General features: G+C 41.1%; 1 protein-coding gene and 1 non-coding gene across 7 annotated transcripts in view; both read right to left on the bottom strand.

Moving 5' to 3' along the window:
• FRMD4B (FERM domain containing 4B) overlaps window positions 1-27,028 on the bottom strand; it is a 455,009-nt gene that overhangs the window by 152,304 nt on the left and 275,677 nt on the right. Inside the window, exon 1 of one of the 6 annotated variants that reach the window (XM_053599742.1) lies at window positions 26,389-26,478. The exons of the other annotated variants lie outside the window; for them this stretch is intronic. The gene's annotated coding sequence lies outside the window, so the exon portion shown is untranslated. Of the gene's footprint in view, window positions 1-26,388; window positions 26,479-27,028 lie in introns of those variants that run through there. 6 annotated transcript variants of the gene reach the window in all.
• On the bottom strand, window positions 21,223-21,325 carry LOC128592862 (U6 spliceosomal RNA). The gene has a single exon (XR_008382074.1). It is a non-coding gene; the product is annotated as a U6 spliceosomal RNA (small nuclear RNA).

The raw sequence follows: 27,028 nt of genomic DNA, 5'->3' as shown, positions 1-27,028 counted from the left end.
TCTTTGGTAAAACCACCCACCAAAGGCAATCTGAAGTGCAGAAAGATATAACAAAATCATGCTCAAAACATCACACAGTATGAATCCATTAAGGAACATGTCATAACTCAGAAAATATTTCAAGCTACTCTGTTCTATAATCTAAATAAATTTATTAGATGATTTTTAAAAATCATCTTTTTTTTTGCCTTTCTATTTTGCTTTGGTGATCTTCTCTTGAGCTAGAAGATTAAACAGTAAATGTCTTTTGGTGTGTCTAATCATCTTATGACAAACATGGGCAGTAGTGGCCATGTCTGAACAACTTCACCCTGCTCCTTCTGCCTCAATTGATTAGACATTAGATTAGGGTTAGACACGTGACCTGAGCTGGGCCAATCAGAACCTCAGCCCAGAGAATCTGGAATTGGGTCTGAGAGGATGAAAACGTGGTTGCTGCGGGGTGGCCACTGTCTAATGCAGGGGTTCTGAAACTTTTTAAACAGGGGGCCAGTTCACTATCCCTCAGGCCTTTGGAGGGCTGGACTATAGTTTAAAAAAAAACTATGAACAGGGCGGCGCCTGTGGCTCAAGGGGTAGGGTGCCAGTCCCATATGCCAGAGGTGGCGGGTTCAAACCCAGCCCCGGCCAAAAACCAAAAAAAAACCAAAAAAACTATGAACAAATTCCTATGCACGCTGCACATATCTTATTTTGAAGTGAAACAAAACGAGAACAAATACAATCACACCGCCTCATGTGGCCCGTGGGCCGTAGTCTGAGGACCCCTGGTAATGTATGTGAAGAAAGGAAAGCAGAGAGAATGAAGGAGAGACAGAAAAGAGAATGAAGGAGACAAGTAGTAAGAAGGAGGCAAGAAGGAAGCATGTGACCGGAGAGGAAAGGCTTGAGAGCCGCTGTGAGGGTTCCTAATGTCTTTCCTGTCACTTCTAGACCCTTCCATTGGTCTGGGTGAACTTTTGTCCTTGAGTTTCACAAAACACCCTACCCTGCATTCCTTCAACAAATCCACTTTTTCTTCTCTCTAAAGTTAACTTGAATGGGCTTCTGCTTCTTGCAACTAAAAGCATCTTCATAAGATACCGCTGATTTGCTATTAAGGACAGAATTCCCCTAACTGATGTCATTAATATGGTAGAGTCCCCACACATAATCACTCATGCTCCCTCATATCAGTGAAAATACAACACAACTATCAAGCAAGGTTGACATCTGGGGAGGAAAGGGAACAAAGCCCTCTATTATGTTGTGATAAGAGACCACACAGGGCAGGCTGGAGAAGGGCAGTGTAGAACTAGAGAGAAAGGACACGGCAGTTTCATGCTCACACAGCACACGTGACGATCACTATTCACTGAGCCCTTTCTTTCCTCTGGTGAGAGGATGGTTCCACTGGGAGGTCAGGGCACTGATTTGATGGTCGCTAGCAACAGAAGGTTTGCTCTCGTCACTTAATAACAAGATTCACAAATGGCACAACTAGACCCAAATGCAAAGTCCAAGCACTTCACCAAAATGTTTACCATACTCATGGTGTGACACACATGACCAAGTGACAAACTTTAAGGAAGCTTCCACACAGCCCATTCTCAATGGATCAGATAAATGGATAGAAAAGTAAAAACAAGTATCATCAAGTGGGCATAAAAACTCATTTCATTTCCAGAGGAAAACAGTTTGAGCCTTTTTTTTTTTTTTTGGCCAGGGCTGGGTTTGAACCCACCACCTCTGGCATATGGGACGGCGCCCTACTCCTTTGAGCCATAGGTGCCACCCAGGAAAACAGTTTGAGTAGGAATAGTTAGAATTCTGGAATTTGTAAATAGAAAGACTCTCGGAAGGCAAGTATTCACCCCCACTTATTTTAGATATGGGGATACTAAGAAACAGATGGGCTCAAAGCTACATGACATAGGCAGTTAATTAATGCCAGACCTGAAATTAAAACTCAGGGCTCCCAGGCTGGAGGGTAAATGATGGGCACAAGGTTATTCAAATAATAAATGCCATCATCTTCAAATGAACTTTTTTTCCAACGGGTTAATTTTGTTTTAATTTTTAAAATACTATAACTAAAAGAAAAAAATCCAAACTGGGTATTTCTTATTTTTTAATTAATTAATTGATTAATTAATTTTTTGAGATAGATTCTCATACTGTTATCCAGGCTAGACTGCTGTGGCATCAGCCTAGCTCATAGCAACCTCCAACTCTTCGGTTCAAGCGATCCTCCTGTCTCAGCCTTCTGAGGAGCTAAGACTACAGCCACCTACCACAACGCCTGGTTAATTTTTCTAATTTTAGTACAGATGGGGTCTTGTTCTTGCTGGTCTTGAACTCCTGACCCCAAGGGACGCTCCCGCCTTGGCCTCCCAGAGTGCTAGGACTATAGGTATGAGCCACTATGCCTGGCCCTTATTTATTTTAAAACATAACAGTTATCCGTGCTTTATTTTCTAATGTCAAAACAGGAGTCACAGTTAAAGAAAGTTGTACATGAAGCATAAGGAATACAGATACAGGATCATTTTGAACCCCACAAAGACCATCGGAACAGTTTCAGAACTAATCCCTACCTAGTGGCAGTTAATAGTAACAATGGCTCACCAAAAAAAAAAAAAAAAAAAATCACTTTCTTAACATCCACCCAGACTCGATACCTTTCTCTCTACCCCCTCCCCCATTGAACCCCAGTAATTCAGAGGTAAAAATTGTGCATGTTGGATTAAGACTCCCACCTCAGTCTGTGGCTGCCCTGTGTTTGCTCTCCAGTGGGTAAGGGTCAGTCCTCAGAGTGTAAGTGCTGACTGCTGGTGGAAACACTTTGTCCATCTGGTCAGTGGTCAGATGAGGAAGGTCAGAAGAGAAGTGAGATTCGGCTACAGGCCACATCTCTGGTTTCCTGGGGCTCCCAGATATGGTGGGACTCTAGTCTACAAGAGAGCCTATATCCTCATCCTTTCCCCTATCACACTGACTTAGGAGAGGAGAGAAGCATGGGAGAAACCAAAAGGCAATTCAAGACAGGGCAGTGTGGGACCACCCACAACCACCAGGATCAACCTGAAAAGTAACAGGAAACAACAACTACAAAAAAAAAAAAAAAAAAAAAAGCCAAAACTCCAGCCTACTTTAGCTTTAGTTGTTCTTCTGAACACAGAAACACGAAAGCTTGATAAGGAAGCAGTGGCTTCCCCGTCCCCACCGCTGCCTCGCTCCCTTTTAACCTTTTTTGAAAGCTTAGCATGAGAAGGCTTGCCTCATAAAGATGATTCCTCAGGGTTTTCTGTGGAATGATCCTTCCAGAGTGTAATCTGCCATCTGGAAGTGAAAAGTCAGCTATTCATATTTCCAACTGAGTCCGATGGACTCCACCTGGCCACGGAGTGTTAATTTCAAAACACACATCAGATCCCTTCACTTCTCTGTTGATAACTATCCAATAGCTGATTGCTTTGTTTCCCCATGGCCTAGAACAGTGGCATATTTTAAAGAATACGGTATATTTGCCAGGCACGGTGGCTTCTGCTTGTAATCCCAACACTCTGGGAGGCCAAGGCTGGAGGATTATTTGAGCCCAGGAGTTTGAGGTTGCTGTGAGCTATGACGGCGCCACTGCACTCAAGCCTGGACAACAGAGTGAGACTCTATCTCCAATCAATCAATCGATCAAATTAAAAAAGAATATGATATGTATGATAAATATCTGCTGAGTAAAGGAATGCTTCGACTGTTCAGAACTCAGACACAGTTAACACTAAAATACATTCACAAATGATTTAAATTGACAGAAAATAATTTGAAGCGAGGATGTCCCAATCAACTCCCAAGGCTTGGCCCAGAAAATCTTACATATAAAAAACAAGCTTTCCACCTGAGAACAAGGTGCACTATTAAACTCCTCATCAGATGAGACATCTAGAGGAATTGGAGAGCAGGATAAGAATATATCTAGGACGTTCTCACTTTGGGATCTATTGAGGGGATGGAGTTTTATATTTCACCCCAGTGATGTCAACCCAAGCTGAACAGGGCCCCTTTATATCAACTCTGGGTGTTGACTGAATATGAGCTATTGATGCTCCTGTTCAGAGAATGGCCTAGACTGACACAGACATCTCCAGGCGCAGTCAGCTGTGATTTTCCCTCAAGTTCTTTCAAGATGGTGCCTATCCTCCCATGCTCAATCACTGGGGACTTCTTTAGGTGTCAATAAATGATTCTCAGCTTCTAGTAAGCACTACATGTCACATGAGTGCAGAGCACTTCATATATGCAGTCTCTTTTTTTTCAGTCTGCTAACAAGACTACGAGGTAGGGGGGTGTTACTATTTAGATTTTATCCATGACAAAACTGAAGCACAGAGGTTAAATGGTTTCTGCTCATACTGCTACGAAGTCAGGCAAAGGGGCAGGCTCCAGAGCTTGTACCAAAGTAGGACTTGTGCATTCCTCATAGGGTCCCTGGAAGGGGAGAAGGAAAAAAAGAGATGGCGAGAAAGGATGAAAAGCTGACAGTGTTATAGAAGCAAAGGAAGAAGGGTGAGGGGAGGAATGGTAAAGAAGGGGAGTTCGGTTTGCCAAAGCTGAAATCGAATAATCTGTCTTAAGAAATATGTTAAAAAAGTTGGCTTGGCACCTGTAGCACAGTGATTACAGTGCTGGCCACATGCGCTGAGGCTAGTGGGCTCGAACCCAGCCCAGGCCAGCTAAACAACAATGACAACTGCAACCAAAAAATAGCTGGGCGTTGTGGTGGGTGCCTGTAGTCCCAGCTACTTGGGAGGCTGAGATAAGAGAATGGCTTAAGCTCAAGAGTTTGAGGTTGCTGTGAGCTGTGATGCCATGGCACTCTACTTAGGGTGACATAGTGAGACTAGGTCTCAGAAAAAAAAGAAGAAGAAGAAAAATGTTAATAAAAAGTAATGGCTATTGACTGTGTGCCTGACACTGCCACTTCATGGGCTATTTCAGTGAATTTACACAACAACCCTGTGAGATGGACTCCATCACTAGCTTTATTCTATGGAAAAGAAAATTGAATCTGAGAAAAGGTATGTGACTAGCCCCAGCCTACAAGTTCATAGAGCCAGGAAGAGGCAGAGTAGGATACAAACCCAGGTGTTCTGACTCCAGAATTTGTACTCTTAACTGCTCCATTAGCTTGCAAAGCATTTCTCATCTAATATATCTTACATATTAAACCACACGTGGCTAAGGCATTTAACCCATCATCTTGGGAAAAGCTTGATCTAGACTTATCAAACTAGGGTAGACTGAGGCCACCACCTGGAAGCAAGCCCAGAAGAGGAGCAAAGTTTGTGCAATCACCATCCCTTGGCTATCTCCTGGCCTCACTATGAAGTAATACAGGCAGCTGCTAAAAATGTAGTCTGTGTTTGCTATCGATTTCCCTTCAGCAGTCAGGATGGAATTCTTCCCCACCTGTTGGGCTGCTTCTATGGCTCTGTCATGCCCATTTGACCACTCAGGGTTCAGGATGACATTTATCAGTGATGCGACCTCCTGAGTGTGACTCCACATTGCTTCAGGCTTGAGATATAACCTAGCACACAGGTAATTAATTTGGTGTGGAAAAGCTCTGGATCATGTATTCATTCATTCACTTAATCAATATTTACTAACTACTTCCTAAGGGCAAGAAGTGTTCTCAATACTAATATATACCAGCAGATAAGACTGGAGTTCTCAACCCCAACACTGTTTACCCTTTACAGCCAGTGGAGCACAGTCCTGGGCACTGTAAAGTGCTAAGCAGCATCCCTGACCGCCACCCACTAGATGTCAATAGATCCTAGTCCTCCGTGGTGACCCTCAATTTTTTTTCTTTTTTCTTTTTGTGACAGAGTCTCTCTCTGTCACCCCAGGTAGTGCCATGGCATTAACCTAGCTCACCACAACCTCCAACTCCTAGGCTCAAGCAATCCTCCTGCCTCAGCCTCCTAAGCAGCTGGGCTACAGATGCATGCCACTACCCTTGGGTAATTTTTCTATTTTTAGCACAGATGGGTCAGGCTGGTCTTGAACTCCTGAGCTCAAGCCGTCCTCCTTCCTCAGCCTCCCAGAGTGCTAGGATTACAAGCGTGAGCCATGCTCCTGGCCCCCAAAATGTCTTTAAACATTACTAAATGTCCCCTGAGGCACAAAGTCATCCCTTTAAAGAGTGATTGTTCTAGAGGTAACGAGAAGAAAAGAAACTATTAATAATTAAACAAATAAGATTTTTCAGATAACAATAAGGGAGCTGAAGTAGATAAACTGGCAATGGCTTTGAGTTTTGAGCATGTGTAAAACTTACTTCCAAACTCACTTCTCCTTACCCAGGAAGCATGGGAAAAGAGGAACTTGATGAAGAGAACTTATGTTGGACCACTGCTCTTGAGAAGTGGCTCCCAAGTACAGACTGAAGGGACGACCTGTTTTCTGGACAATTAACTCTGAGCTCCTTTCTGCTTGGCAGAGGTCAGGGGAAGGAAACAAGAAAGGCTGGCCAGGAAGTAGACAGTCATTTCTGCAGCTCCAGCACCAGCACCAACCTGGCCAGCAATTCCAGTCAGCTTTGGGCAGACATTCCCTGGGGAAGGACATTCTCATAAAAGACAATCCCTTATCAGATTATAGCCTGACGTCATAAGTCTGGTGAAAAGAATAGCCAGGTTTCAAAGGAAGGAAGGAAGAGAGAAAGAAACATTAGTAAGTCTGGAGCTGAACACCAGCAGGATACCTTAGCCTGGTGTCAATGAGATGTGCACAGGATTTAGAGTTAGGAGGCTTGGATCTGTGTCCTGGCCCCGATATTTACCTGAGTATCATAGTATCTCCCTAAATCTCAGTTTCTGCCTCTGTGAAACGGGAAAGATAAAATCAATTGCATTTTTCTTTGTCTCTTGTATTAAAGCATGTTGAACCTAAAATCAACCTCTAGATCACAGATGATATATCACCAGTAACACACTATTTATTAAGCATCTGAGAAAAAAAAAATCAAGATCCCATCTCTACTAAAAATAGAAAAACTGAGGCAAAAGGATCACTTGAGCCCAAAAGTTGGAGATTTCTGTGAGCTTTGACACCATGGCAAAGGGCGACAGCTCGAGACTCTGTCTTTAAAAAAAAAACAAAAACCCTCATGTTTTAGGTATTGAGAAGAGACTGTGAAATGTTTATTTTCAGAAAAACATGCAGGATATTTCTGCTGTTCCTCTGCAGAAAGAAACATCCTCTTTACTTAAAACCAGTTGTTAGGCTGTATTTTTAGACATCATGGTACAGTATCAATGAGTCAAAAAAAAAAATATGGGAGGGCAAGACACTGTAAACAGGAAAAGTCACAAAATATAACCAAGAAAGCTGGAGAGCACAGCCTGTGGGTATAGGGAGGATTTTCATTTTCGTCTGCAGTTCAGGTTAACCAGAAATGAAAAGTTCTCCAGTCGCTTTGTAGAAAATGGAAATTTTGGCTTTAGTGATTATGCAAGTACCCGACATCCTGTGGTTTGGAAACTTTTTGCTTTGCCAACTGTCAGTTTTCTCTTTTCCCGTGGAAAAAAAAAAACAGCCTGTAGGAGGGAGCAAAAGTAGTGTCTTTCAAAAACTTAAAGTAAAGACAAGAGCAGCTTGGGTAAAGGGATTTTTAAAAATAAACTGCAGGACTGGTAATTTAAAGGTATTCTAGGTACTGTTTATTCACTGTATGATACATCTGGAAACCCTGGGCTTAATATAAGACAACTACGGAGCAAAACAATCACATACCTTGCCCTGTGAACTTACAAATTAACTAAAATTAATTAGAAAACCTGAATTAACTTTCCATTCATTTTGGAGTACAGGCTTATTGTCAGGGTTTTCGTATTTCAATTTTTCATCAACCTTGTTAGAATATCTCTGATTTATACTTTTCAAAGTCTCTTTTGTTATCTTTGGTCCCTGCATAGAGGCTGAAATAACTCCTCCTTGGGGAGTTTATAATTTATACAAATGAACTGGGTAAGGCACGGAGTCCTAGCCTATTTCTAATTGGCTAGGACATATACAGTTAGGGGTTTTGCCTTACAAATAAAGGTAATAAAGCTTGAAACTCTTCACTTTCCAATTATTTTACTACATTTATACTACCAGGTTTCCCCGAAAATAAGACATCCTCCGAAAATAAGACCTACTTACAGGAAAGATAAGACGTCCCTTGAAAATAAGACCTACCGCATCTTTGGGAGCACACCTTAAAATAAGACACTGTCTTATTTTCGGGGAAACAGGGTATTACCTTTGCTCTTGAGGTTGTTGAATCTGTCCGGGAGCAGCAATTCCCAACTCAGTAAATTGGTCAAGGTGAGAGAACTGTTACTACAGAAATTAGTAATTGTGACAAATCGGCACCCATTCATCAGACAGCTGGTCGTCAAACACCAGCATACCAGTGGAAAAGACCAATGGGAGAAAGAGGTCTTGGGCAACAGTGATGTTCAGAACACTTGAGATGTTGAGGCTACAGAGGGACCACATGATAAAAAGGAAAGAACAGAGGCCTCAGATTTTAATAGATGTGTGTTCAAAGTCCAGTGTACTGAACTTTTGTCGGACTTACTATTTCTAATACTTACTAATCTCTAAAATGGGTTTAACAACACCTGCTGACAGGATTGTGATGCTCTTACATGCTGACACAGAGCTTGACTATCAGAGCCTGCCATAAACGGTGACCTTGTGGGCAAGCTCATGGCTGAGGTTCTCCAGACTTAGGACTGCCACTGTCATATCAAATCTGCAGTGTCATTTTCCTTTTTAGTTCTCTGCAGTAGAATGTAAGTTCTATAAGGGCAGGGATTTGTTTCATTTACTGGTGCTTTCCTAGACAAGGCCTATTGCATTGTGGATCTCCATAAATATTCAGCGAAATGAACGAATGACTCAGTTTTCTTTCATTTCTATCTCCTGCTCTACTTTTGAGTTTTCTACCCATTTTACTGTTAAGGTCCCCTGGCAACTAAGTGATTGTTTTGTCTCTTAAAAAAAAAATTAGTGTACATCATTATGTTTTGATTCCTTCGGCTCTGCAACTGCCAGATTCCTCCTGGCTATGTTGCTGCTACCCTATTTTCCCGAAAATAAGACATCCTCCGAAAATAAAACCTACTTACAGGAAAGATAAGACGTCCCCTGAAAATAAGACCTAGCGCATCTTTGGGAGCACACCTTAAAATAAGACACTGTCTTATTTTCGGGGAAACAGGGTAGCCTTCTGGAATCTTTTCCCTGCTAAAGAAGGCGCCGTGACCCGAAAGCATGGGTGGAGGACGTTTCCAGCTTTTTCATTCACAAGCAGAATTGAGCACATGTCCTTATGCTCTGTCGGCAAGTTTCTCCCCACTTCTTTTCCTGCTCTGTTCTAATCTCAGTTCCGTTTTGCCTCCATTAGAAGGGACCAGTCTTGTGAGAGGAACATTTGGGGCTGTATCTAGGGAACCAAATATTTTTCCCTGGGGCTCTGCCTCAGCATTGTTTCCTAGACTTGCTCTTGTGGACCAGCATTTCTGAAGGGAAAAAAGAGCTGGGTCATTTACAAAAGTGCTGGTGCTTCTGGTAAGAGTGGCCTGGACAGGTAGATTATGCAAATTCACTTGGAAGTCATTAAAGAACAGAATTTGTAATTTAATCAGACTCTGTTTGAGCAGGGGTATAATAGTGGGAGGGACTGGCCACTTAGCCCCTCAATGCGAACCAGTGGGTGGCAGCAGCCCCTCAGGAGTCAGATGGGTATAATGTTGGACCTTGGCTCTGCCTTTCAGTAGCTGGTGACTTCAGGTGAGCCATGTACCCTCTCTGACTAGCTGTTATAGAAGTAGGATAATTTTGCCTAGGGCATTATAAGTGTTCTATATTATTATTTTTCAAAATTCAGTGTATAGTTGAAGAAGTGTGAAGGTTAACAGCACAGACTTGGGTTTACCCGCTCTGCTCTGTACTACCTGTATGACCTTGTATAGGTTCCTTACTTCTCTGGACTGTTGCTGTCCTCATCTGAAAGTGGACATACCAATAGCTGCCATCTCCCAAGGCTCACATGACATAATACATATGAAATCCTGAGCAGTGTACATATTCTATAAATAGCAATAATGATTAATAATGCTATTATACTTTCACTAATAACAAACAAGCACTTGCTACACACTGTCTCAGGGTGGATGTTCTCAAAGGCCATGTTCTGGCACTGGGCAGGTGGTGAACAGGTTTCACTCTGTTCCCAAAACCTGCAGAGTGCAGAAGAGAAGGAGGCAGGTAGCTCTGGCCATGTATAAACTTGACCTGATCACTCAGTTACCACCTTGCCTGTCTGGAGCGCCTGACATTTTCACCTGATTTGTTCTTTTAAACTTTACAACAAGTCTTGACATGCCAGGAATATTGTACCCTCGTTTTAAAGATGAAGCCATGGAGCCCCAAAGACAGGATGCCACTTCTGGTCACACAGCCAGATGACACAAGATTCCCTCCTTTTTTCCTATTACCCTAAACAACCTCCTGGCCCTTCTGAAAATATCCACCAAAAAATGGAGTTAAAAATCCCCAAACTAAGTAAAGTAGAAGCCACCTCTTGTATGCAAGGCTTCATCTTGGGCCTTTTACAGTGGGAAGACTTCCATTGCATTGAAGTAGAATTATAAAGTGAATACAGCTCTTCCAGTCTGGGGGTGCTTTCGGAATCTGCAATGCTGCATTAGGACGGTCATGGCTGCCTCAATGGTTTAGCTGGCCAGTCCTTGATACTTTTTATTAGACTGAGGTGGATGAGAAGAAAAAAAATTGGAGAATTCTCCAACAGTAGTGAAGCTAAAAGCCCTAGTTTTTCTGGCTTGGGGAATATTATTCTAACTACTGTTACTTTTCAGAATCTTAGAGGTTTAATGCATTAGAGCAGGAAAGATTTTTATCAAAGAGAAATGATTTGTTTAAATAAAAAAAGTGGATCCAGTGGTGCAGACGAGGACTTGGAGGTCTGGAGAAGAAAGAGATAAGCCTGGAACAGTCAAAGGAGCTTGTTCATTCCCATGAATATTTTGGCCAAGAATTAGAAATATTTGTAGAACTTTCAGTTCTGTTTCATTACAATGTCTTTTTTTGTGTTACAGTCAATTTGAGTTCTGGGTAGTTACTATAGACATTCACATGTGTCTCTTCCTCTGCAAACACAATAGTAAGTTACCAACTAAAACTGTACGGGGGAAAACTGGGCCTGGGTCTGTCCTCCATAATTGGATCTTATTCTATTTTCTCACTTCTTTCTCCTGAATATCAAATACCCAATTTCCAACAAATTGTGAACAATGTCCATTTTGCTAGCTTCATTCATTGTTTTGTTTTCCAGTGAGTAACTATTTTTTTTGAGCATCTAGTCTGTGCCAGGCTCTTGGAGATAGTACTGTGCATTTGGAGGGTGGGTGTCTTAAGCCATAGTTGAAGTAGCCAGAAATTCTTTTTCTTTTATTTAAAGATCATGAGATATGTCACTGGAAGTAAAGTTCCCACTTTCCCAAAATAGAAGAGGCAAGGCTGAAAAAGGGAAAATCTTTTGCAGTGATGTCCAACAGATCTCTCTGCTGATAACAGCAATTGTGATAACAGCAATGTTCTAGAGAGTGTTGGATGTTGGATATGGCTGACACTCTAAAGATAATGGAGCTAGAATCAGAACCAGGAGAGATTCCAGACAAAAAACAAAAAACAAAACAAAAAAACCCAACCAGGCTAGCTTCACACTCTTTTCAATTGCTGCCTATATAGCACTGGACATTTAGTTTAGCTTTCTGAGCCTGAGTCTCCTCATTTGTAAAATGGGAGGATGATATTATCCATAATCCTCAGCATAGAACTCCTAACCTCAAAGCACTGAGGTCCCCCCTTCCTATCTTATTTCTGCTATGACAACTGTGGGAAAAGATAACTGTGGGACTGGGTTTAAACAGTCTGGAAAACTTTGGGGGGAAAATTTTGCTCCTTTGCCTTGCCTTTTATTTTTTTTTACTTTTTTTTAAAGTCTATTATTTATTTATTTATTTTTTAATTAAATCATAGCTGTGTACAATAATGCAATCATGAGGTACAATGTGCTGGTTCCATATACAGTCTGAAATATTTTCTCCGAACTGGTTAACATAGCCTTCATGGCATTTTCTTAATTATTGTGTTCAAACCCTTATACTCTACACTTAGTAACTTCACCTGTGCCCTTCCAAGATGTACCCTAGGTGTGGACCCACCAATCACTCTCCCTCCACCCTTCCTCCCCCTTCCTTCACCTTCCTTTCCCCTTCCCCATATTCTTGTACTGAGATTGGGTTATAGCCTTTGTATGAAAGCTATAAATTAGTTTCATATTAGGGCTGAGTACATTGGGTACTTTTTCTTCCATTCTTTGGATACCTTGCTAAGAAGAATATTTTCCAGCTCCATCCATGTAAACACGAAGGAGGTATAGTCTCCATCTTTCTTTATGGCTGCATAATATTCCATGCTGTACAAATACCACAATTTATTAATCCATTCATGAGTCAATGGGCATTTGGGTTTTTTCCATGACTTAGCAATTACGAATTGGGCTGCAATAAACATTCTGGTACAAATATCTTTGCTATAGTGTGATTTTTGGTCTTCTGGATATATACCTAGTAGAGAAATTATAGTATCGAATGGCAGATCTATTTTTAGATCTCTAAGTATTCTCCAAACATCTTTCCAAAAGGACCGTATTAGTTTGCATTCCCACCAGTAGTGCAGAAGTGTTCCCTTTTCTCCACATCTGCGCGAACATCTCTGGTTTTGAGATTTTGTGATGTGGGCTAATCTTATTGGAATTAGATGATAACTCAAAGTAATTTTGATTTGCATTTCTCTGATGGTTAAGGATGATGACCATTTTTTCATGTGTCTGTAGGCCGTGCACCTGTCTTCTTCAGAGAAGTTTCTCTTCAAGTCCCTTGCCCAGCCTGAGATGGGATCACTTGTTCTTTTCTTGCTAATACATTTGAGTTCACTGTGGATTCTGGTTATTAAACCTTTGTCGGAGACATATCCTGCAAATATCTTTTCCCATTCTGAGGGCTGTCTGCTTGCTCTACTTACTATGTTCTTGGCTGTGCAGAAACTTTTCAGTTTGATCAGGTCCCAGTAGTGTATTTTTGATGCAGCTTCAATTGCCTGGGGGGGTCCTCCTTAAAAAATATTTGCCCAGGCCTATTCCTTCAAGAGTTTTCCCTGTGCTTTCTTCTAGTATTTTTATAGTTTCATGTCTTAAGTTTAAATCTTTAATCCAGTAAGAGTCTATCTTAGTTAAAGGTGAAAGGTGTGGGTCCAGTTTCATTCTTCTATAGGTCACCAGCCAGTTCACCCAGCACCATTTGTTAAATAGGGAATCTTTTCCCCATTGAATGTTTTTAATTGGCTTGTCAAAGATCAAATAATGGTAAGTAGCTGGTTTCCTCTCTTGGTTCTCTATTCTGTTCCATATATCTACCTCTCTGTTTTTGTGCCAGTACCATGCCGTTTTGATCACTATTGATTTATAGTATAGTCTGATGTCCGGTAGCATGATTCCTCCTGCTTTGTTTTTATTTCTGAGTAATGTATTGGCTATTTGAGTTTTTTTCTGATTCCATATAAAATGATGTATTATTTTTTCAAGATCTTTAAAGTATGACAATGGAGCTTTAATAGGGATTGCATTAAAATTGTATATTGCTTTGGGTAGTATAGACATTTTGACAAGGTTGATTTTTCCCAGCCATGAGCATGGTATGTTTTTCCATTTATTAATATCTTTAGCTATTTCTTTTCTTAGAGTTTCATAGTTCTCTTTACAGATATCTTTCACGTTCTTTGTCAGATAAACTCCCAAATCTTCTTTGGCATTACTGTAAATGGAATAGAGTCCTTGATTGTTTTTTCAGCTTGGCTATTGTTGGTATATATAAAAGCTACAGATTTATGGGTGTTGATTTTGTATCCTGAGACATTGCTGTATTCTTTGATCACTTCTAAGAGTTTTGTAGTAGAATCCCTGGTGTTTTCCAAATATACAATCGTATCATCTGTGAAGAGTGAAAGTTTGATTTCCTCTGACCCTATATAGATACCCTTGATCGCCTTTTCTTCCCTAATTGCAATAGCTAAAACTTCCATTACAATGTTAATGAGCAATCGAGACAATGGGCAACCTTGCCTGTTTCCTGATCTGAGTAGAAATGGTTTCGATTTAACTCCATTCAATATGATATTGGCTGTGGGTTTGTTGTAGATGGTCTCTATTAGTTTAAGAAATATCCTTTCTATACCCATTTTCTTAAGTGTTCTGATCATGAAGGGATGCTGGATATTATCAAAAGCTTTTTCTGCATTAATTGAGAGAATCATACGTTCTTTGTTTTTTAATTTATTTATGTGATGAATTATATTTATAGATTTACATATATTGAATCAGCCTTGAGACCCTGGGATAAAACCCACTTGGTTGTGGTGTATCATTTGTTTGATGTGTTGCTGGATTCTGTTTGCTAGGATCTTGTTGAATATTTTTGCATCAATATTCATTAGTGACATTGGTCTATAATTTTCTTTTCTTGTTGGGTCTTTTCCTGGTTTGGGGATCAAGGTGATGTTTGCTTCATAGCATGTGTTGGGTAGTATTCCTTCTTTTTTGATATTTTGGAAAAGTTTGAGTAATATAGGTACTAGTTCCTCTTTAAAAGTTTGGTAGAATTCTGATGTGAAGCCATCTGGACCTGGGCTTTTCTTTTTAGGGAGATTTTGTATAGTTGATGCTATTTCAGAACTTGATATAGGCCAGTTCAACATTTCCACCTCATTCTGGCTAAGTCTTGGGTGGTGGCATGCTTCCAAGTATTCATTGATTTCCTTTAGGTTTTCGTATTTCTGAGAATAAAGTTTCTTATAATATTTGTTAAGGATTTTTTGAATTTCCGAGGAGTCTGTCGTTATTTCATCTTTACCATTTCTGATTGATGAAATTAGAGATTTTACTCTTTTTTTTCCTGGTTAGGTTAGCTAAAGGTTTATGTATTTTATTGACCTTTTAAAAAAACCAACTTTTTGGTTTATTGATCTGGTGTATAATCCTTTTGTTTTCAATTTCATTTAATTTTGCTCTAATTTTGGTTATTTCTTTTCTTCTGCTGGGGTTGGGGTTGGAATGTTCTTCCTTTTCCAATTGCTTAAGATGTCCCATTAAGTTGTTAACTTCTTCCCTTTCTGTTCTCTTGAAGAAGGCTTGCAGTACTATAAATTTCCCTCTTAGGACTGCCTTTGCGGTCTCCCAGAGGTTCTGACAATTCGTGTCTTCATTGTCGTTTTGTTCCAAAAATTTGTTTATTTCCTTCTTAATCTCATCTATGACCCAGCTATCGTTCAGCATGAGGTTATTCAGTTTCCATGTTTTTTGTATGAGTACGCAGGTTTTTGTTGTTACTGAGTTCCACTTTTATTCCACGATGGTCTGAGAAGATGCAAGGAATAATTTCTATTCTTTTAAAATTGCTGAGGTTAGATTTGTGACCTAAGATGTGATCAATTTTGGAGAATGTTCCATGAACTGATGAGAAGAATGTGTATTCAGTTTTGTTAGGATAAAATGTTCTGTAAATATCTGTTAAATCCAATTGTTGGATGGTTAGGTTTAAATGTAAAATTTCTTTGCTTAGCTTCTTCTTGGAGGATCTATCCAACACCACTAAAGGGGTGTTAAAATCTCCGACTACTATGGACCTGGAGGAAATCAAGTTGCTCATGTCCGTTAGAGTTTCTTTTATAATTTGAGGTGCATTTTGGTTGGGTGCATAAATATTAATAATTGAAATCTCATCATATTGAGTCTTGACCTTAACAAATATGTAGTGACCCTCCTTATCTTTCCTAACTTTTGTTGGTTTAAAGCCTATTGTATCTGCAAATAAAATTGCAACACCTGCTTTTTTCTGTTTTCCATTTGCCTGGAATATAGATGACCATCCCTTCACCCTTAGTCTATATTTATCTTTTAAGGTAAGATGAGATTCCTGTATGCAGCAGATATCTGGTCTGAGTTTTTGTATCCAGTCAGCCAGCCTGTGCCTCTTTAGAGGACAATTTAATCCATTCCCATTAATTGAGAATATTGATAGGCCTGGTATAATTTTGGGTATCAAGTTTTTTGAAATGCCTTGCCTTTTAGACTCAGAAGGTGATCATAGTAATCTGTAAAAAGCACCAGTAAACTAAACTAGAAAAGGCACTCTGCTTGTGGGGGTACCTCTGCTCAACCCATGCCCAAGTTTTAGCACTTGTTAAACAGTGGGTCTGAAGTATGAAGGCCTGAATACAAATCCACCACTTTATCAACTGTGTGACTGACACTCATTCACATGTTCCCAAATATTTATTGAGATCTTACTATGTTCCAGATTTTGTAATAGATTCTGCAGATTTAACAGCAACATAAACCAGATAGTCAAAATGCTCCTCTCTCACAGACTTGCTACCCTGTTTCCCCGAAAATAAGACATCCTCCAAAAATAAGAGCTACTTACAGGAAAGATAAGACATCCCCTGAAAATAAGACCTAGCACATCTTTGGGAGCACACCTTAAAATAAGACACTGTCTTATTTTCGGGGAAACAGGGTAATGAAGGAGACAGCCAGCCAGCAAGCAAACAAACCCAAACATAAGATCTTAGGTTGTGCTAAGTACCATGAAAACAAGAAAATACAATAATGTGATGGAGGAGAGTTAACTTTAGACAGAGCCATCAGGAAGGGGCTATCTAGGAGGTAACATCTAATCTGAGATGGCAATGGTGAGGGGTCAGCCTTAGGAAGAATCCAGAAAAGTGAATTCCAGAAAGAGGGCCAATAAGTGCAAAGGCCCTGAGGTAGAACATGCCTGGTTTAAGATACAGTTGCATAACCTTTCCCCCATCATTATACTCTTAATTTTTGTTCTTTTCTAATACTTAGTAAGAACACTATTTTTTTTCTTTTTATACATTTTTTTTTTTATTGTTGGGGATTCATTGAGGGTACAAAGATCCAGGTTACACTAATTGCATTTGTCAGACCAAAGTCCCAGAAAAAACTTTTTTTCAAAGAGTAGGGCTGGCCACATACGTCAAGGCTGGTGCATTGGAACCTGGCCTGGGCCAGCTAAACAACAGTGACAACTCCAACAACAACAAAAAATAGCCAGGTATTGTGGTGGGTACCTGTAGTCCCAGCTACTTGGGAGGCTGAGACAAGAGAATCGCTTAAGCCCAAGAGTTTGAGGTTGCTGTGAGCTATGATGCCAGGGTACTCTACCCAGGGCAACATAGTGAGACTCTGTCTCAAAAAAAAAGAAAAAAAGAATGCACTCTTAAGGAGACTTTCTAGACTTTATCCCCCTATTACCCACCTTTTCCATGAAATATTTAAGGTAGAGCTAAGCTTCAAAGGGCCATAAACTATTTTAATGACTAAGATTTTCTTTACCCCTGAAGATTCAATTTTCACTCCCCTTGCAGGTGAAGTTACCCCTTTGAAAATGCATACTTTAAGGAAAGAAAATAGCAGCAAGTGGAGATTTGTCACCAAGAGGGATAGAACAGGAGATAAGGTCAGGAGACAATTAATGACGGCTTATTGGTGGTTCTCAAAGTGAGGCCCCAGGCCCAGAGGTAGCACCACAGTGTCAACTAGAGCTTGTTAGAGGACAGAGGGGTACCCACCGCAGGCTTTTAGCATGGAGGAGATGATCTGAGGCCATGTGTAAAGGACAACTGCCCACAGTGAGGAGAAAAGTCTGGAGAGGGAGGGCCATAGTGGAAGAAGGAGAATCCACTAGGCTTTTGCACTGGTCTTCATCTGTCAAATGGGGATATACATATGACCAACTTCATAAGATTGTTGTAAGGATTGAAAGAGTCAATACGTATAAAGAGCTTGCACAGTGCTTCACACACATGAAGCACCCAGTCAATATTAAAACTCTTCTGTTTTGCCCCTTAATTTGCTCTCCCAAAACTCCTGCTGGTTATTGTCCAAACACAGATCCCTTCCCTTTAGACCCCTCTCCTCTATTTATACCGATGTGGCCAATTCAGCTGGTCAAACTGCAACACGTCTGCAAGGCTGGTTCAGGTCATGGTGAAGGTTCGTGGTGTTCTATTCAGTTTCCTTTCATTTTACTTTTCTCCCCCTCCCTTAAGAGGTTTCACTGTTGGCCTAGAAAACGAAACTTAATGTCAAACCTGAGTTTTATAATCAGTTCTATCTTTAACTTTGGAAAGTTTTTGTGTCATAAAATAAGAGGTGCTGCCTGCAGGGAGGCGACATAGTGGAGGGGGAGGTGTGGACTTTCCCATATCAGGGAAACCTGTATGGAAGACTGAACTTTAACACCAGATGGTCGGGCCTTGGGCAAGTCATTTATTCCCCTTATATCTGTTTCTTTGTCTGAAAAGTATGGATAATCACAGTACCTACGTAACAGAGCACAGGCTACAACAGCACCCAGAATAGTGCCATGCACTCAGTGTAAGCATGATGATTATTAATTACTGAACCTGCTACAGGGAAGATGTGGCTATGTGAACCATTAAGAAAAATATAGTTGTCACTCTAGGAGGCCATGGTGAGGGGATCACTTGAGCTCAGGAATTGGAGACCAGCATGAGCAAGAGTGAGATCATGTCTCTACTAAAAATAGAAAAATGAGCTGGGCACAGTGGCATGTGCCTATAGTCCCAGCTACTTGGGAGGCTGAGGCAGGAAGATCACCTGAGCCAAGGAGTCAGAAGGTGCAATGGGCTACGATGACACTTCACTTTACCTGGGGCAACAGAGCAAGATTCTTTCTCAAAGTATATATATAGTTCTGAAAATATTTTGGTTTGGGAGAAAAATCAGTGGGATGGGTTGATGGTACAGATGAAACATCCCCATGTAAGCTGCACCTCACGACCACGATACTAAACCCAGCCAGCTCAGGAGAACACATCCTAGTGTATTCATATTACAGGCACAGGGTGTCCTGAGAGGGAAGTCTTGATTGGGGCGGGGGGCGGGTTGGGAAGGGAGGACTGAGCTTCAGAGCTGACCTAATCCAATCAGGAAAAAAAGGAGGCTACCAAATCCTGCCCTACCTGGTCCCTGTTCATCTTTCTTCTGGTTTTGTGCTCATTTCCCATCACTCCCTGGGCTCCAGCCACACTGGCTTTTCCTCTGCTTGATCCCTTTTCCACCTAAAGGCATGAGGCAGTGGGGAAAAGTGCCTTGCTAATCCAAGTTATCCTTAAAACCATAGATTAACAATCATTTCCCCATAGAAGCCATGTGGAGTCGTTGTGGGTGAAGACTCTGGAATCAGACCACCCAGGGTTCAAATCTTGCTTGCCCTAGATGCCTTGCTAGCGTCACCACCACACACAAGTGACCTCATCTCTAATGGAAATGACACTGGTTTAAATGAGCTCATGCACACAGAGTGCCTGGAATAGGTTTGGGTTCCATAGCTCTTCGTATGAGTACTACTTGTTCTCTTAGCTCCCTATGCTTCTCCTTTGTAGCACTTTTCACAAATGTAATTAAATAATTATGTACTTTGTTGTTAAGTATCTGTCTCCAGGTGCTATACCCGTCTACTTAACCACTGCACTCCCAGCTTATAGTATGCACTATGCAAAAGCCACTACTCAGTAAACATCTGTGGAATGAAAAATTACAAAAACAACATATTATTCTTTTTTTCATATAAAATTTATTTATTTTGAGACAGAGTCTCACTATGTCACCCTTGGTAGAGTGCTGTGGTGCCAAGCTCACAGCAACCTCTAACTCTTGGGCTTAAGCGATTCTCTTGCCTTAGCCTCCCAAATAGCTGGGACTACAGGCACCAGCCACAACGCCCAGCTATTTTTTTGATGCAGTCGTCATTATTCTTTTAACATGTCTGGGGCTGGGTTCAAACCCACCAGCCTCAGTATATGTGGCCAGCACCCTAACCACTGAGCTACGGGTGCCAAGCTTCATATAAAATTTAAAAGTGCCACTGGTTGATCAGTAGTTTATTTTAAAAAGAAGGAGGCTTGGGCGGCGCCTGTGGCTCAGTCAGTAGGGCGCTGGCCCCATATACTGAGGGTGACAGGTTCAAACCCAGCCCCGGCCAAACTGCAACCAAAAAATAGCCGGGCGTTGTGGCGGGCGCCTGTAGTCCCAGCTACTCGGGAGGCTGAGGCAAGAGAATCGCTTAAGCCCAGGAGTTGGAGGTTGCTGTGAGCTGTGTGAGGCCACGGCACTCTACCAAGGGCCATAAAGTGAGACTCTGTCTCTACAAAAAAAAAAAAAAAAAAAAAGAAGAAGGAGGCTTACTGGAGCTCAGTCCTTGTTCTAATAAAAAGGAGTTTGCACCTTGAGGTGGGCACTTGGAGATGGGTATAGTTACCACAAACAACCTCCTATTCTTCTGACTCGAATGCTTGGTTTCTGTGATATCTCTGCAGATTTATAGGTGAATCCCCTAAAGACAGATGTATGTTCTAATGGTGAATGCAATTACTTTCAGGTCCCATGAGAGTGACCTCACTCTCAACTCAACACAAGGCCGAGTACTAAAAGGGAATCTGTACCTCCTCTGCACCTGGTTGTTGCTAAAGGTATGAATCCTGCTCCCACGGGAACAGTATAAATAGCTGCAGAAGGGGAGGTGCCAAATACCCTTTATAGAGTCCATGTCAATTCTGGGATACCACACACAACATCTTGTATCTTGACCATTGCTGTGGTTCCCATGTTCCCCTCCAAATTCCAGGCTATGCCAATGTGATAGTATTAAGAAGCAGGGCCTTTAAGAGGTGAGCAGGCCATGAGGGCTGCTCTGTCGTGTATGGGATGGAAGCCTTTTGAGAGAGGCTTCACACAGCATTTGGCTAACGTGCCCGTCTGCCTTCACATGAGGTCAGCAAGAAGGCCCTCACCAGATGATGGCACCTTGATCTCAGATTCACTGGCCTACAGAAAGTGAAAAAACACATTTCTGATTCTTTTTTAATTATCCAGTCTCAGTTATTTTGTGGTAGCAGCACAAAATGGGCTAAGACAAGGATCCCACTCAGAGGCCAAGTAGTTTCTCACCATTTCTCTGAAAGACACATCCAATAGTTCTTGTTTGTTTTTTTTTTTTAAATATGGAACGCCTCACGAATTTGCATGTCATCCTCGTGCAGGGGCCATGCTAATCTTCTCTGTATCCTTCCAATTTTAGTATATCTGCTACCAAAGCAAGCACCACCCAGTAGTTCTTAAGGGGGACCTCTCCGAGGCCTAGTAATGAGGCTGGAGGAGTTTGCACCTTTGTCCCCACTCCAAGGATAGGCGTGTTAGTGAGAATCTTTCTACAAAGACTTGCTATAACTTTTATCAGATTGTATGGGGTCCATATCCTTAAAATGGCTGAGAAACAGATCCTTAAAAAGATGAACACTCGACCATAAGCCAAGACCAAAGTCTACAACAGACCTACTGCGATCACTTATTTGTGAACTCTGTCCCTTGAAATCCAGACAAAAGTCTGTGGGTCAAGTGATCTCAAGTGTCTAAATGATGTAAGGCTGATGAATGTCCAGATAATGTTGAGATTCAAAGACATCCAAATGTGGGCTAATGAATAACTGGTTCCTATTATGCTCTCCTGAACATTAGGGGTGATGAGAAAAAGTTATCTATTCATCACTTTATACACTCCATTTTCTGGTGGTACATAAATATTTTCTTGATCCTATTGTCTTTGGAAAGGATGTTATATAATATTAGATAATATTAACTGCCACTTATTAGGCACATCTTCCATGCAAGATGCTAACTCTAACCCCCCTGACAATGTTAAAAGGCAGTTTTATTTTTATTTTATTTTTAATTCACATATAATAGTTACACATATTTATGGGGTACACAGTGATGTTTCAACACACATGATGAATACTGATTAGATCAGGGTAGTTAGCATACCATCATTTCCAATATTTATAATTTGTTTTGAGAACATTTAATACCCTCCTTCTGCTATTTGAAACTATATATTGTTGTTAACTATAGTCATTTTGTAGAGATATAAAACACTGAAACTTATTCCTTCTTTCTAGCTGTAATTTTGAAGCCTTTAACAAATACTAGAGTATGAGAAGGGCAAGAGAGGGGTTTGTTAAAAGTTAGTGTTAGTTATGCCCATCAGTGAGCACAGAGGGGAACTCCATTTGTAAATGGCGGAGCAGGATTAACGTGAAAGACGCATGCTAATACTTCACTCTTCATGCTTCTTCTTTCTCTCTGTTCCACATAGAGAGGGCCTATCACAAGCAGAACCCCTGATCACTTTTGGAGTTACTGTTTGTCTTAGTTGACATTTTTCAATTTCTACCTAAACACACCCCTGCCAGTTTCATCTTGTGACCTCAAAATAATATCAATTAAATGCCACTACTCACAGCCATTTCACTCAACAGTTTTTACGCTCCCCAAGAGTGTGCAGCAAATGAACGACAAGTCTAGCTTGTAAGAGTTACAGACAGTCCCTGGAGAGTTCCTTATTTGTACTCCCTGACTGGTTACGCCCTCATAAGTGCCAATGCTGTGTCTCAGTCACCTTTGCATGCCCAAGCCTGACTCATTGCTGATACAGTAATACCCAGGAGATCTGTGTAGGCATTTAAAGAATTTGGAATTCAAGGAGCAGTGTCACATTTCATTAGGACAATTGTATCCATTACCCAAGGATCCTGATTTCTTCCAAGAGAGCATCTCAATGTCTGATTCCAGTTAGTGGCTTTGGCAATTTCTCCATTTCTGGCTTTGCCTCACTAAATGTGTCCCTGCCCCCTACCCATACACTGCCATTGGCTCTGCAGGCATCTGGGTCATTACAGTCTGTGCCCTGAATTCCTTTTTAGGTGAAAAGGAAAATATCAGTGAAAAGGAAGAAAGAAGGGAGAGAAGGAGAAGAGAGGAAAGGAAAGACAAAAGGGAGAGAGGAAGACAGATGGAGGGAAGCAGAGAGACAGTTATAGCTGCAATGTGTCTGGGTAATAGGGAAGTAACTACAGATAATTTAGGGTTATATATAGAGTATTTGCAAGGTGAAAAGGAGAATCAGCCTTAGTCTCATATCTTCACTCATCAACACGGATTCTGAGGCCTGGATAGAAAAATGTAGCTCCCTAAGCCCACATAGTTTGTTGGTAAGAGACATGGAGTCCAGCTCACAGGCAAGCGCCTTCTCTCTCTCCCTTTCTCCTCTTGGGCTCTTCAGCCACGCCACACTGCTGTAGAGGATAAAGATTCTCCATTATTGTAAGGCCACCTTCTGGGATACTCCTATTCCTGACTGGAAAACCTGAATCTATAAACATCTAATAGAAATGATGATATAAAAAAATAGTTTTTTTTTTTAATGCAAGTCCCTCTTCACTGACTAGAAGTACAGTCTAAAAAGAACAAGTGAAAACTATAAAGAATTATTCATTGTAACTTAAAAGGATAAAAGAAAAAAAACCCACAAGAGAAAATGAACCAATACAAGAAAATAGGAGTGTACATACCTTTAAAGCCCCATCCTTCCTTTAAAGAAGAAAGGAATAAACAAGGAATATGCCCAATGCCCTTTTTTCTTAGATTGCTCTTATTGGAATGATACGAACCTTGCTCAATCACATAAACATTAAGGTAGTTCACCTGTACTCAGCTTTATCTTTCTATTTTAGAAAAATATTGCATCTAAAAAAATTTGTTTTCCAACATTAAGTGAGAAAAATGTCTTCATTGGGGCTTTCCAGAAACCACCTTAGGGAAAAACAAGGGTCTCGTTCTGGAATTATGATCCTGAAACAGGCCTCTGCTGAGAGCTCACTAATAGTTTAATGGTTGCTACGATGCTTTCCAAGCACAGAGAAAGTGTTTTTGTATTTCTTTACCTAGTACTATAGCTTGTTGTGACAAGAGACAAGACTGTTGGTTCATTTTCTTGTGGTCTTCTGAGCACTCGCTCACAGGCTTTCCCCAGCAGCTGGAAGTTATGTGTAATAGAAAGCAGATGGGCGGCGCCTGTGGCTCAGTCGGTAGGGCACCGGCCCCATATACCAAGGGTGGCGGGTTAAAACCCGGCCCCGGCCAAACTGCAACCAAAAAATAGCCGGGCGTTGTGGCAGGTGCCTGTAGTCCCAGCTACTCGGGAGGCTGAGGTAGGAGAATTGCTTAAGCCCAGGAGTTGGAGGTTGCTGTGAGCTGTGTGAGGCCACAGCACTCTACCAAGGGCCATAAAGTGAGACTCTGTCTCTACAAAAAAAAAAAAAAAAAAAAAAAGAAAGCAGAGTGTCATTAGGAACGCAGCACCCACCGTTCTGTTCACACCCCGGAGAAGGAGCTCACACTGAGTGAAATGCAGAGATACTGAAGATTAGGAAAAACTAGCAGCTGGCCTAGAAAGAGCAAAGACTGGACAGGGTAGAGTCGAGACTCAGGAGACCTGGAATCCAGGCTGTGCCCCTGCCCTAACAGGATATGAGTCTTGGGAAATTTCTTCCACTTTTCTCAGTTTTTAATCTTTTCAGTAATAGAATGAGGAAACTGGAAAAATGGATTTATAAAGTTTCTTTTGGCTTAAGTGTTTTGCGGCATAAATAAACTTAGGAATTTTACTCACCATTACAGTATTTGCCCACTGCCCTTCTTCTTGCCTCTGTATAGCTACTGACAGTCTCTCCAAGAGAGGGACATGGCACCTGTGTGCAGAAACCTCCATCCTAGCAGTAACTACTTCCCCTGTACTCCAAACGGAGAACTGAAAACACAGCGCACTAGAACTCACAGAATACGCTCTGGAGTGGAATTTGGTATGTCCAGGAGTATTTGCAACCCTTTTCTAAGAGCTGGAGTTTCCAGTCCTTGAAAAGGCTGCAAAACAAGATGGTATTACGTCTAAGGAGGTTCTATGGCCTGAATCTTAAGAACAGGATCATTTCACATGGGGCCCTAGGTCGCTATACTGCCACTGGGAGAATCCAGGGCACAGGACTGCATTGTGGACAAGATCATGTTCCTTTCCACCCCTTCAGATATTAGACACCTTTTGATAGGACTGATGTAGAGACAAATGATTCATTCCTAAGGTCACACTCTTATGCGAACTATGGCAAAGGGCTACTATCCCAGTCCCTATTGTGATATATTTATTTCTTTGATGTTTCTGTTCTCTACCCAATCCTACCCACTTCCTCTACTGACTTCCTTCTATCCCCAAGAGTTTTGCAGTGTACTGGATGAGATAATTTCCTTTGCTTTCTACCCAGATTTTCCTCCCCTCCTCCATTACCAACATCTACCTATCACGGAAGAAAAATGGACACAGCGAGTTGAACTTAATGAGTTTATCATAACCATATTACAAGGAAGGAAAGAAAAAAAAGCTGCCCTTTAATAAGGATGTAGGACTTCCTCTGGCAAATCATAAAAATTTTATTAATAAATTGATAGCCATCCCCCAAAATGGCATTTCTGAAGTCTCTGCCTTGAGCTGCTGAATTCTGATTACAGAGTCCTCACCCCATATACTAGACGGGACAGAATTCAACTTTCCTGCTTCTTTCTCAAGGCAAAACAGGGACGTACATCAAAAGGTCCTTTCAGAGAGACTATTAATGAGTTCTAGGACACCACAGGATTTTTGCTGCCAAGTGCTCACAAAAATAGAGACGGCCCCAAACACATCTTGCTGATGAAATGATTAACAATTATATGTCCAAAAGCATTTTCATGCTGCTTACTGACACAGTTCCCTCCCTCTCTCTGTCCTTTCTATATCCGTAGAGAAACTTTAGTCTTTAAAATTAAATTTAGAAAAAAAAAAAGAAAAGAAGAAGAAAGAAAAAAGAAAGAGGGTGGGTGAGCAAGGGGTTGGTGATTATGAGGTGGGATTATAGACCTCAACAGGAATTACCAAAGTTCTGAAGCAAAACAAAAATCAGCCTTTCAGGACTTTTAAAGGAGCAAAGACAGGATTTAAAATGACAGGAACCCCCCACCCCCTTGCCGAAGATGGGTGATAAGGACTATGGTTACTCTGGTATCAAATGCAACATCTCCAACTCTGTTTTGGAAAGTGTAATTCTTTGAAAAGAGCAAAAATTAACCTTCTTTTGGTAATTTCCTTTTCTGAAAATTGGGTTCTGGAAGATTAGTACTCAGATAAGTGCACCTCCAGTACAATATTAAAATATGCCTGAGAAACACCCGTGAAAGCTCAAGAAACCCCATTACACTGTCTGTAGGTAGAAGATTGTAAGAGAAATGATTCTTACCTCCAAACCATGACCTCGGCTCACTGACAGGAACTAGAGAGGACAGGCAAGACGCAGGGCGCATGCAGCAAGCCCTTGTTGGGGGTGTGTGTGTGTGTTCGTTTTCTCCAACTACAAGCTGGTGGAAGTAGGAACCTAAAACCCCCTGACGCCTTCCGCTGCCATATAATCTCAAGGAAATGACCATACCGTTTGTTGCTTTGATTAGAAACAAAAGCCTTTCAACATGAGTCAGGGGAGCAATGGGAAGAAAAAAAAAAAAAAAGACAACAACTTAAAAATTTCTGCTATTTCTCTTGGCCACCCAGAGTTGCTCCTCATTATATAGTACATTTAAAAAGGAGGATGAAATGTTGTTTACTATTTTCTAAACTTCAGTGATAATGTATCTGCTGGGTGGGTCATTCTTCAGAGATAGGCTATGCATATACCTGTGTAAAGTTCCATTTCAGCTCTTTGTTCTGCATATATTCTAGATGAAGCTGGGAATTTAATGAATCTAAATTAAAATAATATTTAACTCAGTTTTGCTATTTGATGTCAACAGCTTTTTCACTCAGAAAGAAATTCAGAATTCCATGGGACAACCTCAGTCCTATCAGTCAGTATCAGAGATACCAGCCACAGCAGAAAATCTGGG

Source organism: Nycticebus coucang, chromosome 8, assembly GCF_027406575.1.
Source record: "Nycticebus coucang isolate mNycCou1 chromosome 8, mNycCou1.pri, whole genome shotgun sequence".
Taxonomy (NCBI): domain Eukaryota; kingdom Metazoa; phylum Chordata; class Mammalia; order Primates; family Lorisidae; genus Nycticebus; species Nycticebus coucang.
This window is presented reverse-complemented; position numbering and strand designations above follow the sequence as displayed.